Consider the following 13,338-nt stretch of genomic DNA (forward strand, 5'->3'; position numbering starts at 1 on the left):
CATAATATTTGCTTTCACCCTTGACCACCTCCACCCACATTCTCTGCCTCTGATGCTTATTTGGGATCTGCAATTAGTTTGGATCCGATAATATGCGCTTGCCAAGAGGCCCCTGGCTTAGGAGTGATGGCTACATAGCAACCTGCATTCAAAGGTGTGTTTGCCTCTGGGGGGGAGGATGGCATAATAAGGGAGCCATGGGAGGGGAAGTCAAAGCTTGATGGAAGGGGAGAAAGAAGCAAGGGCAGGAGAAACCACAGTGGCCTGGAAGGCACCAGAGTGAAGGAGTTGGGTTATATCAGACCAGAAGGTCTCAGCTTCGGCACCCTGTTTCCCACAAGAGAGCAATGCTTTTGCAAAGCCAGAATGCAGAACGTAAAGGCAATAGCAGTTGCTTACTTCTGCTCCCTAGCAAGTGGAATTCGACAGTATAACGGCCTCTGAACCTCGCGTTCCCTATAGCCATCCTGACTAATGGACCCATCCTTCATGAACTTGTCTAATCTCCCTTTAAAGCTGTCCCAGCTAATGGCCGTCACTGCATCTTGTGGCTGCTGATCCCGGGAATTAATTATGCATGGTGTGAAGAACACTTTCTTTCCTCCTCGAAGAGGCAAGCCCCAGGGGAGCCTGAACATGTGTGCAAATTTGCAAACAAACACAAACCACTGTTTCTCTGGTATATCCAACAGCACATTTTATACGCACATTTAGTATATTATAAAAAAACCCCTCCTGTTCAAACAAACAACTCTCCTCACCCCTCAAGAAAATGAAAATGAAACCATTCCAAAATCCAGGCTAGCTTTTAGCCATTTCCTAGGGAACATTGTTGATTTATAGATTTAATTTTTGCTTCCTTTTTGACAAGTCCTATTCTAAAAATAAATCCAAAGTGACTGCAAGTACTTTTACCTACTAAAAGGAATAAGAAGCTGCTATTCATTTTTAGAGACATTATTATTTGCTGGAATACATATCTCAGGCTATGGAAATCTAGCCACCATTTCACTAAGTTTGAGTCATTATGCAGTTTTCTTTAAAAGAGAGCGAGCGTCAGCGACCTCTTATTCAGCTAAGTAGGGACGAATTCCTCTGGAAGAGCGAGAACTACTCTTATGTATCTTCATATATAAACCAAATGTACAAATGTGGTTATTCTTTCATAAAGGATAATTCACTATGAAAGGCCAGGTCCCATACTTGCATAGCCCTGCAAGGTTATTTAGTTATTACATTTCTATACTGCCCAGTAGCTGAAGTAGTCAGGGTGGTTCACAACAATTAAAACTGTACAATGCAGAACAACCACATATTACATAAAATGAAGGTCTTCATTTGGTGTCAGACAGAGCCTAGCAAAGACTAGGCAAACATCTTTCAGGAGGATATTCCATAACATAAAAGGCCCTCTTCTGGGTAGCTATCCATCTCCCTCTATTTAGCAGGGACACCTGGAGCAGTGAAAACGATCTTGGGCCCAGGCAGTTGCTTAGCCAAACATGAGCATGTGAAGAATCCAGTGTATGAACCAGGCACAGGCACAAGTACAGGCCCCACCCCAGAATAAACCAGTGCGCAGATGAACGTTTCCTCTTGTGGCCTACCTTATCAGGTTGTTGTTTCACTGCCACTATGTGGATGTGAAGTGCTTAGCTCTTCCTTCAAGGTCCTTTAGGAACACAGAAAATTGCTCCAGTGTAGCAAGCCATGCCATTCTCCAGTTCATCCACCCTACTCTCTCCTCCCCACCAATTTTCCAGGTTTCCCTTTCTCAATAAGGTAACATTTTAACTACGGAACACATGCCATTCTCATTGGGTTTTACAGGAAGGTTAGCACCATTTTGCCCCCATTTCTACAGCTATAAATGGCAAAATGTTCTCATATAGTACTTCTGTTTTGATTGCAGATGAATCTATGCATAACTATATATTCAGAGAACTGAGTTTGCCATTAGTGCTTACTGATGTTCTCCAACCTGGTGCCTCCCAGATATATTGGACTACATCTCCCATCATTCCCTGTCATCCTGATACCTATAACGAATAACATTCTTTTTCAAAAGAAGGAAAGTTCACGCTGTGCTCACTTGTTCTTTTATATAAAATGTTTATCTTGCCTCAACAAAGTACTCGAAGTGGCATATACAAGAGAAACACTAAACTTTAATGCAACAAAATAAAACAACCCAAACAGATATGTAACACAAAAACGTGAAAGTTTGTTGAAGTTGGGCAACTTCAGAGAACAGCCATATTTTTTCTCCTGCACTTACCACCTTTAGTTATTCCAAAGAAACCTTGGGATAATAGATCTTTAAAAAGATATTTCATCTCACTGAAGCATTTAACCTCAAGCAAGTCTGATTCAGAGCTATAGCACAATGCTTTTTAGCATGTGAAGCACGATAAAACAAACAAATGAATTAAAAAAATTGCCAGCAAGGGAAATAAATTATTTCCCCGAATGTTTCTATAGCTTGCATAAAGACATCAATTACTGTAGCCTGTCTTGTAAGTTAATGATTCACAGAGATGGATTATTCATGCAAGTCAGCCAGCTGAACATTCTACTAATGGGGGGGCGGGTACTGCACATCTCAATTAATTATGCTCTGTACAAGTTTGGAGACAGTCGTCAAAATTTAAATACGATGCTTCCACTGAGTAAAACAAAGGAAAAGATTTAGGATTGATGAATCGCTCCTCTACCCCTCTCTATTAAAATCTTACAGAGAACATAATAGACTTGCTAGGAAGGTGAAAGTTCAGTCAAGTTTAGCATCAGGTACCAGTGGTGTCATAGCATAAACTCAGTGCTAGAACTCTGCCAAATCTTTCAGTTACACAAGCAGATTGCAATTGCTCAAGTAGAAGGAAGCAACATTTCAGCTGCAGTCTCCTCCTGAGTGTAGGTGGGACCTTCACTGTCAATAGCACGGCGTCATTTGTGCCAACAGAATGACACAGCGGGATACTGCTCTTCATTTGCAACTCCAGTGAGCCAGAGGCTTTTTGACACTTGAAAGCGGGACAGGAAAGGATACATCTAGGAATGATGGCTCATAACCACTAATAAAGCATCTTGGGATAGGATTTAGCTCTTCCTGCAGGAAGTTGTTCATAACAGAACAATATTCTCAATGAAAACCCTAAGCCAGCATTTCCCAACCTGGTACATGCCAGATATGGATGGCAGGTCCTATCACTTGCAGACATTAGCCATGCTAACTAGTATTGATGGAAGCTGAACCAACACATCTGGATGGCAGAAAGCTGGGGAAGGCTAGTCTAATTCATTCTCTGTAAAAGCCATCTAAATTAGATGCCTGTTGTGAACCGGCTACCCACCAAATTTAATGCTTGACCCAAGTCCTGGAATGATGACAGATCGCTTTCTCCGTGCCATTCATATTGATGGCCTTCTCTCATACCGTCCTTCCTAATTTCATTCCTAGTTAAAGGTGCCAAATGCTCTGGCCTTTTCTCAGAGGGAAAGGGGTTCCAAATCCTTAATCCTTTCAGTTGTCTTCCTCTGTACTTTTCAAATTCTTCAATTGTTACTACAATGCGGTACAGATGAAAAGGTTTCATAGGAGAACACTGGAGCTTCAGGCAGCTTGTAAGAGGAGTCTGGGATTACTGTTTTAAAAAATACGTTTTACTCAGCAAATTGACTTCCGCTCTGTTCTATCGAGGCCTGATGAAGCAATTCAAATTTGATCTTATTCCATCTCATATAGTTTTTGCTACACTGCAACTGCAATTGCCTGCTTCAAGAGTACAGGAAGCTAATTCTCTTAGTCTTGCTCTGGCCATACCCCACATAATGGGTTTTGCATGAGTGACAGCCTATTTCAGATTTCTTTCATGTATATTTTCTAAGCAAAAGAAATCATATCACAAAGGTGTTTTTTCCTTTAAAACAGTAGTTTTAAAGGAAACTACAATAGCACCTGTAGAATAATCATGGAAGTGATTATTATTCCCACTTTGCTGGAGGGAAACTGAGGCCATTAAACTAATTCCATGGTCAGTGCAGCATCTAGATCCAAATCCAACCCATTCTATGATTAACCTTTCACAGACTAAAGCCAATATGTCTCAGTCTGGATTCAGCTCAGTATTGTTTTTACTTTTATATTACTTCATATTCAGCTCAGTAGATTACTTTTATGACGATGTTTTGTTTTCTGCCTTGAAACACTCAGAAAAAGGTGAGACATGAGTCCTAAAATAAGTATACATTTCACCCTAGAATCCTACTGGGTCCCAATTAAGTCACATAGCAACACTGCAAAACACAGCAGAAAACAGCTAAGACAGACTCATCTGGATTTTATTTTTCCCCTGCCAGTTTCCCTGGGTATGGCTTGACCTTTTGCTGGATGGATTTCCTTGCCAGGCTGCATTGCCTCTTTCTCTCGATGGTTGACTCTCATTCTCCAATACTTTCTCTCTTCCATTTGGCAACTGCATGCTCAGCCAGGCATGGAACTTACCCAAATCCAACAGAGCAACAAACTAACATATGTGCAATTTGGCTTCCTCCACAGAATAATGCTTTTTCTCAAAGATAGCAAACATGATTGTCACTTTCTGCAAAGCTGTGGGTTTGGGGTGGGTGGGGGGCTGGTAGAAGATTACATCTCATTGATTCAGTCCAATGAGATCCTTGCTTGGAAGAGGAGGTGGTCCTAGTGGATGACTTACCTGCATTTTGGGTTAGCTGTCACCACTGCACACACCTGAGGTCACACAAATCTACCACCTGAAATATGATGCAGGAATGTTGAGTCATTCTTGCCTATTCTTGCAAAGAGTTTTTTTTTTAATATTAAAATATAAGCAGATTTGTTTGTCCAATTTATTCTGAATGCAGAAAAAGAACCTAACGGCTAAAGAGAAAACATGGCCAAGGACAGGACCTCTGGGAACTTTCCATGGTGGAACACTTGCTCTCTCACCTTTCTATAGCTGGAAGCAAGATCCAACACCTTTCCCGGGTTCACCAGATACCTAAAAAGTACATCTGAAGCTGCCTTGTACGGAGTCAGACCACTGGTTCATTCAGCCCAGTTATGCCAGCTTGCAGGAGTTTCCAGGGTTTTAGGCATTTTTTCCAGGACGTTCACAGCAATTTATCAAAGTGCTACCTGGAGATGCCGGGAACTGAATGCAGAATTTCCTACATGCAAACCATGTGCCCTACACTAAGCTACAACCCATCATTAACTCATTTAACTTATTTAAGTAATTTCTGACAAACTCACAAAGCTCAATTAATTTTTTAAAAGATGCTTACAGACTTAGGAACTTCCAGCTTATGAGCAATGGGTGTGGCATGAATGCACCTGTGGCTTGAATAGGGATGATGCCTTTTAATCATACTGCAGGTTTTAATGAACTTATCAGTGCCAGGATGTTTATCAACACTACTCTGCAGGTGGCTTCTCATTACTCCTAATTTACACTGTGTTTTATTGCATTTTTATTTTTATTGTATCAGTTTTGTTATTGCACTTTGATAAATTGCTGTGAACTGCCTGGAGCGCTTCTGCTACTGGGGGTACAGGAGAAAATTAACAACACTTTTGAAATATTATGTATAGATTGTATTTGTTTAAAATTCCCTTGGCAACTTTGTTTGCTTTGTTCATTTTAGCTTGCTTTGTTTCATACTATCTTCTGTGCATTTGTTTATGTTAGAAAAATAAAGATTTTCAAAAAAAAAAAAGAAAAAGAAAAAAGGAAGAAATATTTACAGTAACTCAGCTTTTTCCAGTTTGGTGCTGTCCAGGTATTTGACTATAATTTCCGGGATTCCTAACCATTAGCCATGCTGGTTGGGGCTCATGGGAGTTGAAGTCCAAATTGTCTGGGGGACACCAGAGAGTTGGAAGTTTGGGAATCCTGATTTAATTTTTCGTACAATTTTTACAGTCTGTCCTTCTTGCATTTTACTCCCCTACAACCTCCTTCCTGCATCCACGTGTATCTATATCTGACAACTCAGGATGGTATTCTATGCCTCTGGTGAAGAGAGTCCTGGTTCATAAATGCTTATGCCCTAATTAATTTGTTGGACTCAAATGTGTCAGAAGACTCTTGCTGTTGCTGTAGCAGATGAATGTGTAAGGTTGCATAAGCATTTGTTTTACTCTACATTTGGAAGTGAACCAACCTGATTTATACTTCCCAAATGAATGTGTGGACTGGGAGACTTATTCTTCTGACTGTGAATTTTTCAATGAAGGTTTCAACTTAATTGCACAAAATACACATTCTTATAATGAAATGGAAAGAAAATTTTCATGTAGATTTTTTTCAATTACTCCCCAAAACTGGACTGATGTGAAAACAGGATAAAATAGATTTACGAATGAAGACAGGTGAAACTAACATGGACCAAAACTAGCCCCAAATAACCTACTAGATTGCAACTCCTTTGAAAATGTTTGCTTGTACAGATTTGCCCTTATCAGCTGCAGCACAGGCTTCAGCTTCATCTTTTTTATATCCAGGGCCTGAACATCATCTATCCAAGTCCATTGCCCAACTCAACTTCATCTTCTACATTGCATTTGCCATGCCTTTTTCCTTTTTACAAGTACCATTTTAAACCATTTGTTTACAGTTGTATACTTAAGTATGAACATGTACAGTGGTACCTCGGTTCACGGACGCCTTGGTTCACAAACAAATTGGGTCACGAACAAGAATTTCTGAAAAATTTTGACTTGGGTCACGAACACTGCTTTGGGTGGCAACCAAGATCACAGCCTCTCCAAGTGGGGAGATGGCCACGGTCGCAGTTCTGTTCATGCAGGGAAGGCGTGTGTGATCAGAGGCGCACTGCTGCAGGAAAGACGGGAGCAGCAAAGCAGAGCCGTGGGGGAGATGGCCAAATTTCCGCCTGTCTTTCCTGCAGGAGCGCGCCTCTGATCAGGCATGCCTTCCCTGCACGAACAGAACTGCGATCGTGGCCATCTCCCCACCCCCAGGGCACTGTTTACACCCATCTCTCTTCCCCACCCCCCAGCATGCTGGGATGATGGGCGGGTGCCGGGATGACGGGTGCAATCTCAGTTGTGCTGCACGGGGCGGGCAGATGGCCGTGCTTGTGCTTGGGATGGGCGGGGAGATGGCCGCGATCATTGTTGTTGTCACTTTGCTTCACATTTTTCTGCTTTAAAAAATGGTTATAGAACGGATTAACCTTATTTACATTGAACCTTATGGGGAAATTTAATTTGGCTCATGATCAATTTGGGTCACAACCAGAGTCCTGGAACGGATTAAGTTCATGAGCCAAGGTACCACTGTATGTAAACTTAGATTCTCTCTCTCTCTCTCTCTCTCTCTCTCTCTCTCTCTCTCTCTCTCTCTGTGTGTGTGTGTGTGTGTGTGTGTGTGTGTGTGTGTAATAATCTCTGAAATACACTTCCTTCTCTACTGCCCCCTTCAGTTTTCCTACAGTGGCATACAATGGAGGCATATAAAGATCCTGGATTTTATTGGTATAAGAAGTTAAGTAAATTGAATTGAAGTAATGCACGGATTGAAGTAAATGCACAGAAATGCACAGAGGAATTGAAGTAAATGCACAGAAAAACAAGTGTTTTCCTTCATGGTCTCCCTGTTCCAAGCAGCACTAGCGACTCTCCCAATTCCCATTTCTTGTTAGGAAGGTGGAGGTGCTACAATAAAAAAAGAAAAGAAAAAGAAAGAAAGAAAGCCAATGACCCTACTCAAAGTGGTTCCATTGTATTTTAAGTGGACTGCAACATCTGGACATGCTCAGGATGGCGACCTCATGCAAAGAAGCTCAATGGAAGCATATTTTGCTTTCTGCAGGTGGCTCAGAAGCAGTGGCGTCTCCTTTACAACTGGTTCCGCAAGAGGAGAAGCCTCATGCATGTTCTGAAACAAATTAACTATATGTGGGATGGATATGTGACACTAAGCAGATGTAGAATTGTATGCAGATGTATGAAGAATTGTAACACAGTTCTGAAGCAGAGAGATTCATAGATAACTATAATGGGGGGAAATGTGAAAATTGAAAAGTGGAGTGAGATCATGAAGCCACAAACCATCAAAATTCCCTTCTGACACCACTCCACCCTACAAAGAGCCCTGCTAGATGAAAGGCTGACAAATCCAGCATTCTATTCATCCAGGGGCTAAACAGGTGCCCAGAGAAGCCCTTTGGCAAGGCATCGTTCCCTCATATTTCCTAGCAACTATTGTGGAGAAGCTTAGTGCCTCTGACACTGAATAGGTCGCCATCATGCCTACCCACCATGGATAGCCTCACCCTACATAAATTTGCATGAGTTCCCTTTTTAAAGCCATCCAGTGCCATCTGTGGTAACAAGCTCCATATCTAATAAGGTGTTGCATTAAGTAGTACTTCCTTTTGTCTGCCCTCCAACATCCAACTTAATAGTAGAAGCTTATTTCATTTCCCCCATTATTTACCTTTTTTGCAGAGGGGAATTGCACCATCCCGTTGATAATGTATGCCCTTTTCTGCACCTTTTCCAGTTCTATTATATACTTTTTAGATGCAGTGACCAGAACTATACACAATATTCTATGTTGCTGACCATAAATTTGTATCGAGGCCATTAGGATAGTGGCCATTTGATTTTCAATTCCTTTCCTAATGATCCTCAGCACAGAAAGTGCCTCTTTCATAGCGACTGCACAGTGGGTTGGTATTTTCATCAAACTGATCACCACATGCAATCCATTTTTTGGGCAATCATTCCAGCTCAGATTCCATCACTGTATATGGGAATTTAGGACTCCATCCCATCCCCCAAGATGTATCGCTTTACACTTGCTTCTACTGAAGTGCATTTTCTGTTGTGATGCCAATTCCTTCAGTATGGAGACCTTCCGGAGCTTTTCACACTCATTTTTTTCTAAAACACCTTAAATAGCTTAGTATCCATTGCTATGGCCATTTCACTGTTCATCTTAAACTTTGGAGCCATGAAGGACTAGGTCCTAGCACAGCTCCCTGACAAACGTGCTTTATTCTCCATTGAGAAATCTGCCTATTTAGGCTGACACTCTCCTTCCTGCTCTTATCCAATTATTAATCCATAACAGTACCTCTCATCTGATCCCGACAGCTATAATTTCTCAGAAATCTTTGATAAATTTGAAAGCCAAAGTAAACAATACCTATTGGATCACTCTTATCTACAAGCCTTTGACAGAGTCAATGAACTGTAAAAGGCTTTTAAAAAAGGACGTTCCTTTGTAAAATCCATGTTGATTCTTCTTCAGCAAGACTTATCCTTCTATGTGTGCGTAATTTTGTCTTTAAGGAAGGCAGTGTGGTATAGCGGGTAGAGTGCTGGACTGTGGTTCAACTGGTCCAGGTTCTAGTCTCCATCTGGCCATGAAGCTCATGGACAGGGCTTTGTGAGGATAAAATGGAAAGGAGGATTATATCTGTTGCCTTGGATTTCTTGCCAAGAGGAGGAGATAAATAATAGCTAGCCCAGAGAAGCCAGAACACTTCCTACCAATTCACTTGTAATAGACACCAACACCAAGCTAGCTAGCGTGTAATTTATTGGCCCCTTCTCAAAAATTAGTGCTGCACTGACCACGTACAGTATTCTGGTAGAGAATGGATGGGCGACCCCTGTGATCAAAAGACTTATCTCATGGATACATCGCATGTGTTTTGTTTAGGATATCAGCAGTTTAATGACTGAAATTAAGAGTTATTGGATGGGTACCATATGAACCCAGTGCTTTGTTCATTTTCAATTTGTTCGTAATGTCCAGAACAAATGTTTCTCTCTTCCATTTGCCTCCATTCCTCAGACCATTCCTGAAAATATCAGTTCAGCCATGCAGATCAGCTGTACTTCTCCTGCAGTGAAGACAGACTCAAAGAATTCAGCTCCTCTGGAATTTCCTTCTATTTTTTAAAGAACTCCTTCAGCTCTTTTGTCATCCAGAAGTACAATTACCTCCCTAGACAGTTTCTGCTGTACATAAAGGGTTGTTTTTCTTGCTGATTCTACATCACAGTCCTTTGAAGCTTAGACACAGAAAGGGTTTGGCTGGAGCCTGCTGGAAGTTGTAGGGCTTTTTCTGTCTAAACTTGCATAGGATTGCTCCTTTCATGTTTAAACGTGTTACTGCTGCAACCTTTTAGGGGATGACAAGGTAGCCAAGTAATAGTTTTGAACCAGTAGTGCGAATAGAAGTAACAGATGGAAGAGGACTTCACTCCAGAGTGCAGATACAACTGTTTCCCAGGCTAAGAAGTTAGGGTAAAGTCACACCAAGCCCTCTGACTTTAAATAAAGAGACTGGTATGCTTTCTAAATGACAGCACGAAGTAGGCAGCAGATGAATGCTCTAAAACATCTTTTAATATAATCCGGGGAAAAGCATGTCAGAAACACAGATTTACAAAGCCAATTAAATTATTAAATAAATTAGCTGTACTTCGCCAGCATGTTGAGTTGCTGGGAAAATGACAAGAGAAAGAACAGACAACATCATGGAAAATGAGACTGCCAGAAGGGGAGGTTTGGCTGTTGTTTCAAAAATATGCCAGGTAGTATTTGATGGTTGTGGTGAAGATGGTAATATATAGAAATTAAAACTCAAATAATTAACATTAATTATAATTATAAGTGACAGAGAACGAGTTCAGTGGCTGACAGCCAGATTCCCATATTCTGGCTTAGCAGGTCAACTGGCTGGGAAAGAATCCCATGATCAAATGCTAAAATTCACAAAGTTGTGTTAACTATGATACTAACCTAAATAAATTTGAGCTTATTTATTATTATTATTTATTATTTAAGACAAGAATTCATTCCCACCCTTCTAGTAACTGCAGCTTACTTCAGACCAATCTGCAAATCCCTAACACTGCATTTTAATGGGACGAGAATGTGGATTTATGATTCTGACAAAAAAGGGAGTTTCATGCTTTGCAAAATCAGGACAAGGATATTTTTTTACTGTAATCTCCTACATGAAGTGACCACAGCTGAAAAACCTAATTGAGCTTCTGGGAGCCTAGTAAAACACTTGGTTCAGACATGAGTCCATGGAGATGGGGCAATGCAGTGGTTTGTCAGATCAGACAATGACACCCAGTTCCATCTGTGTCCCTATTTACCCATCCCCAGAGTTCTTTGTAAGAAGAATACAAGAATAGCTGTAAATCTAATAAATAACATAATTACATAAATAGATGCATGCAGAGAACTTGGTGCTGCTCAAGCCATTTGGGCATCTGCAACAGTATAAAAGAAGTGCTTGCACACTTGGCTTGGCAAAACCAGAAAGCAATGAGGACAAGAGTCACCGCTTCTGGTCCAAGGAGAGATGGGGCTGAGAGCATCTTCAATTAAAACTTGTCTAGAAAGCAGAGTCTCAGTCCGCGTGTTGCATCCCACCAACTTTGAAACAGCAACGCTACTTGCTGAAAGGCATTTCAGAAAATGCCACAAGCCTATCTTCCCAGACCTGATAGTGAAAATAGCAGAACTAACAGTTTGCTACCTTTCGTAATGCTGGAAAGGCAGGACCAGCTGTGGAAACTAGACTCCACCTTGCTCTGGGTGACGGCAGCAGCTGGAGGTTCTTCAGTGCAGTTCACAGAGTGCCATCGCAGGCCGTTCTCAGGAGTGCCTCGGGAATTCGTGGGCGAGGAGCAACAGAGCGGGATGGAGGCACTGTGGGGAGATGGGCAGGAGTTCCAGAAAGGCGTTCTCCATTTAAACACCCATCCATGCAGAAGTGAGCGCCTACCACCTACGCAAACCAGCAGCACTTTTGCCTAATAATTGAACTTGACAGAAGAGGCTTCCATTTTAATTTTAAAAATATGCACATGCCCAAATATGTACCAACTATTACAGACTCCACAGTGAATTGTGAATAAGCTGTCTCTTCAGGGTTACAGATTAAACAAACAACCACCAGATCTCAGTATGCATGATTCATAAATATTCTGACAGTATAAGCTCATGAAAAACATCCAAGTGAGTGATCTACAAAGATATTTCTGCCATGCATGCCTAGTCGCTCCCAACAAATTACTTCTGAATGCTGCATGAGATCAAGGGCATTAAAGGCTCTGCAATCTCAGCCTGGACTGCCCCAGTTCACAGAAAAGGGAGTCCCAGCACCAGGGAAGAAAATGAGGAGGCAAACGTTATATTTTGCATATGTGTCCTTCCCTTGATGCGCCAGCCCAGCCCTCTTCTCCAGTCTGCTTCTGCTTCTCCAGTTACCAGAAGCACAGATCAGAAGAGCTGCTTTGTCAGAAAGAGACCACAGAACATGCTTATCTAAGTGCACTGCACATTTGCTTCATTTGGTCATGGTGGGTTAAACAGTTATTTCCCCCAACCACATTTCACCTTTACAACAGCCTTGCAAGGTAGTTTAATTGATCAGGCAGTGACCAGTCCAGGGTTACCTAGAGGCTTCATGGGGATCTGGACTTGGGTATGGAATTCTAAATTTAATACTAAGTGGACTATCAAATGGTTCACTTTTACATCCCGGTTCCTGCAGGGACCTATGACTTGATTGGCATCCTTCAGCATAGCAGCTCCGTTTCTTTGAAGTTTTCTGCCTTGGGAGGTCAGGCAGATGCCACCTTGTTTCCCCGGCCTCCTCCACACGCTTTAATGTCAGGAAGCCTTTCTGATCTAACCATCCATGGTTTTATTGATACAATTTCACAGATACTGTTTTGAACATTGTTTTTAACAATGCTTTTAATATATGAAGGGGTGGTTTCTACACACTGATTTTGAATGGATACTTGCTTGGTTTGCTTTTGTTGAATCTATGTGGAATTGCAAGTTGCACGCATTTGATACAAATCTCTGTATGTATATAAATACACGGCAATGATTTTTCCCCTGGTTTCCTGTGTTTGGGAACGCTGCTTCAAATTGCAACAATTGGTTGTTGATCCCACTTGTATTTTAATACCGAATGCACAGACGCCCTGTATGCAGTGAACTACACTGGTGAAACCGAGAAACTGTTTACAATTGGAGTGTAACACAAGCCAGGCAGAACAGAAAGGTTACAGGTAAAACCTCAGCATTGTAGAAATATTGATTAAAACTGCACTAGAAGGAGACAGTTATGAATACACAAGTTTTACAGTGTACCTTATTACTTGGATTTATAGGCGACTTAGGCTTTATACTTCATTAGTTTCCCAAGGAAAATTCAGGGATTAAAATTTGCCATCTCACACATCTAAAGAGGAAGAAGCTTCATTACACTATTTTCACACAATGCAGAAAATTTAAGATGA

At 41.4% G+C, this 13,338-nt stretch overlaps 1 protein-coding gene across 2 annotated transcripts in view; it reads right to left on the reverse strand.

Moving 5' to 3' along the window:
* SERPINI1 (serpin family I member 1) overlaps positions 1–13,338 on the reverse strand; it is an 87,340-nt gene that overhangs the window by 64,608 nt on the left and 9,394 nt on the right. The window contains exons 2-3 of one of the 2 annotated variants that reach the window (XM_044434415.1): positions 11,559–11,731; positions 4,716–4,773 (exon numbers count right to left, since the gene is read on the reverse strand). The exons of the other annotated variant lie outside the window; for it this stretch is intronic. The gene's annotated coding sequence lies outside the window, so the exon portion shown is untranslated. The remainder of the gene's footprint in view (positions 1–4,715; positions 4,774–11,558; positions 11,732–13,338) is intronic. 2 annotated transcript variants of the gene reach the window in all.

This window comes from Varanus komodoensis, unplaced genomic scaffold, assembly GCF_004798865.1.
Source record: "Varanus komodoensis strain SLA01 unplaced genomic scaffold, ASM479886v1 scaffold28, whole genome shotgun sequence".
NCBI lineage: Eukaryota > Metazoa > Chordata > Lepidosauria > Squamata > Varanidae > Varanus > Varanus komodoensis.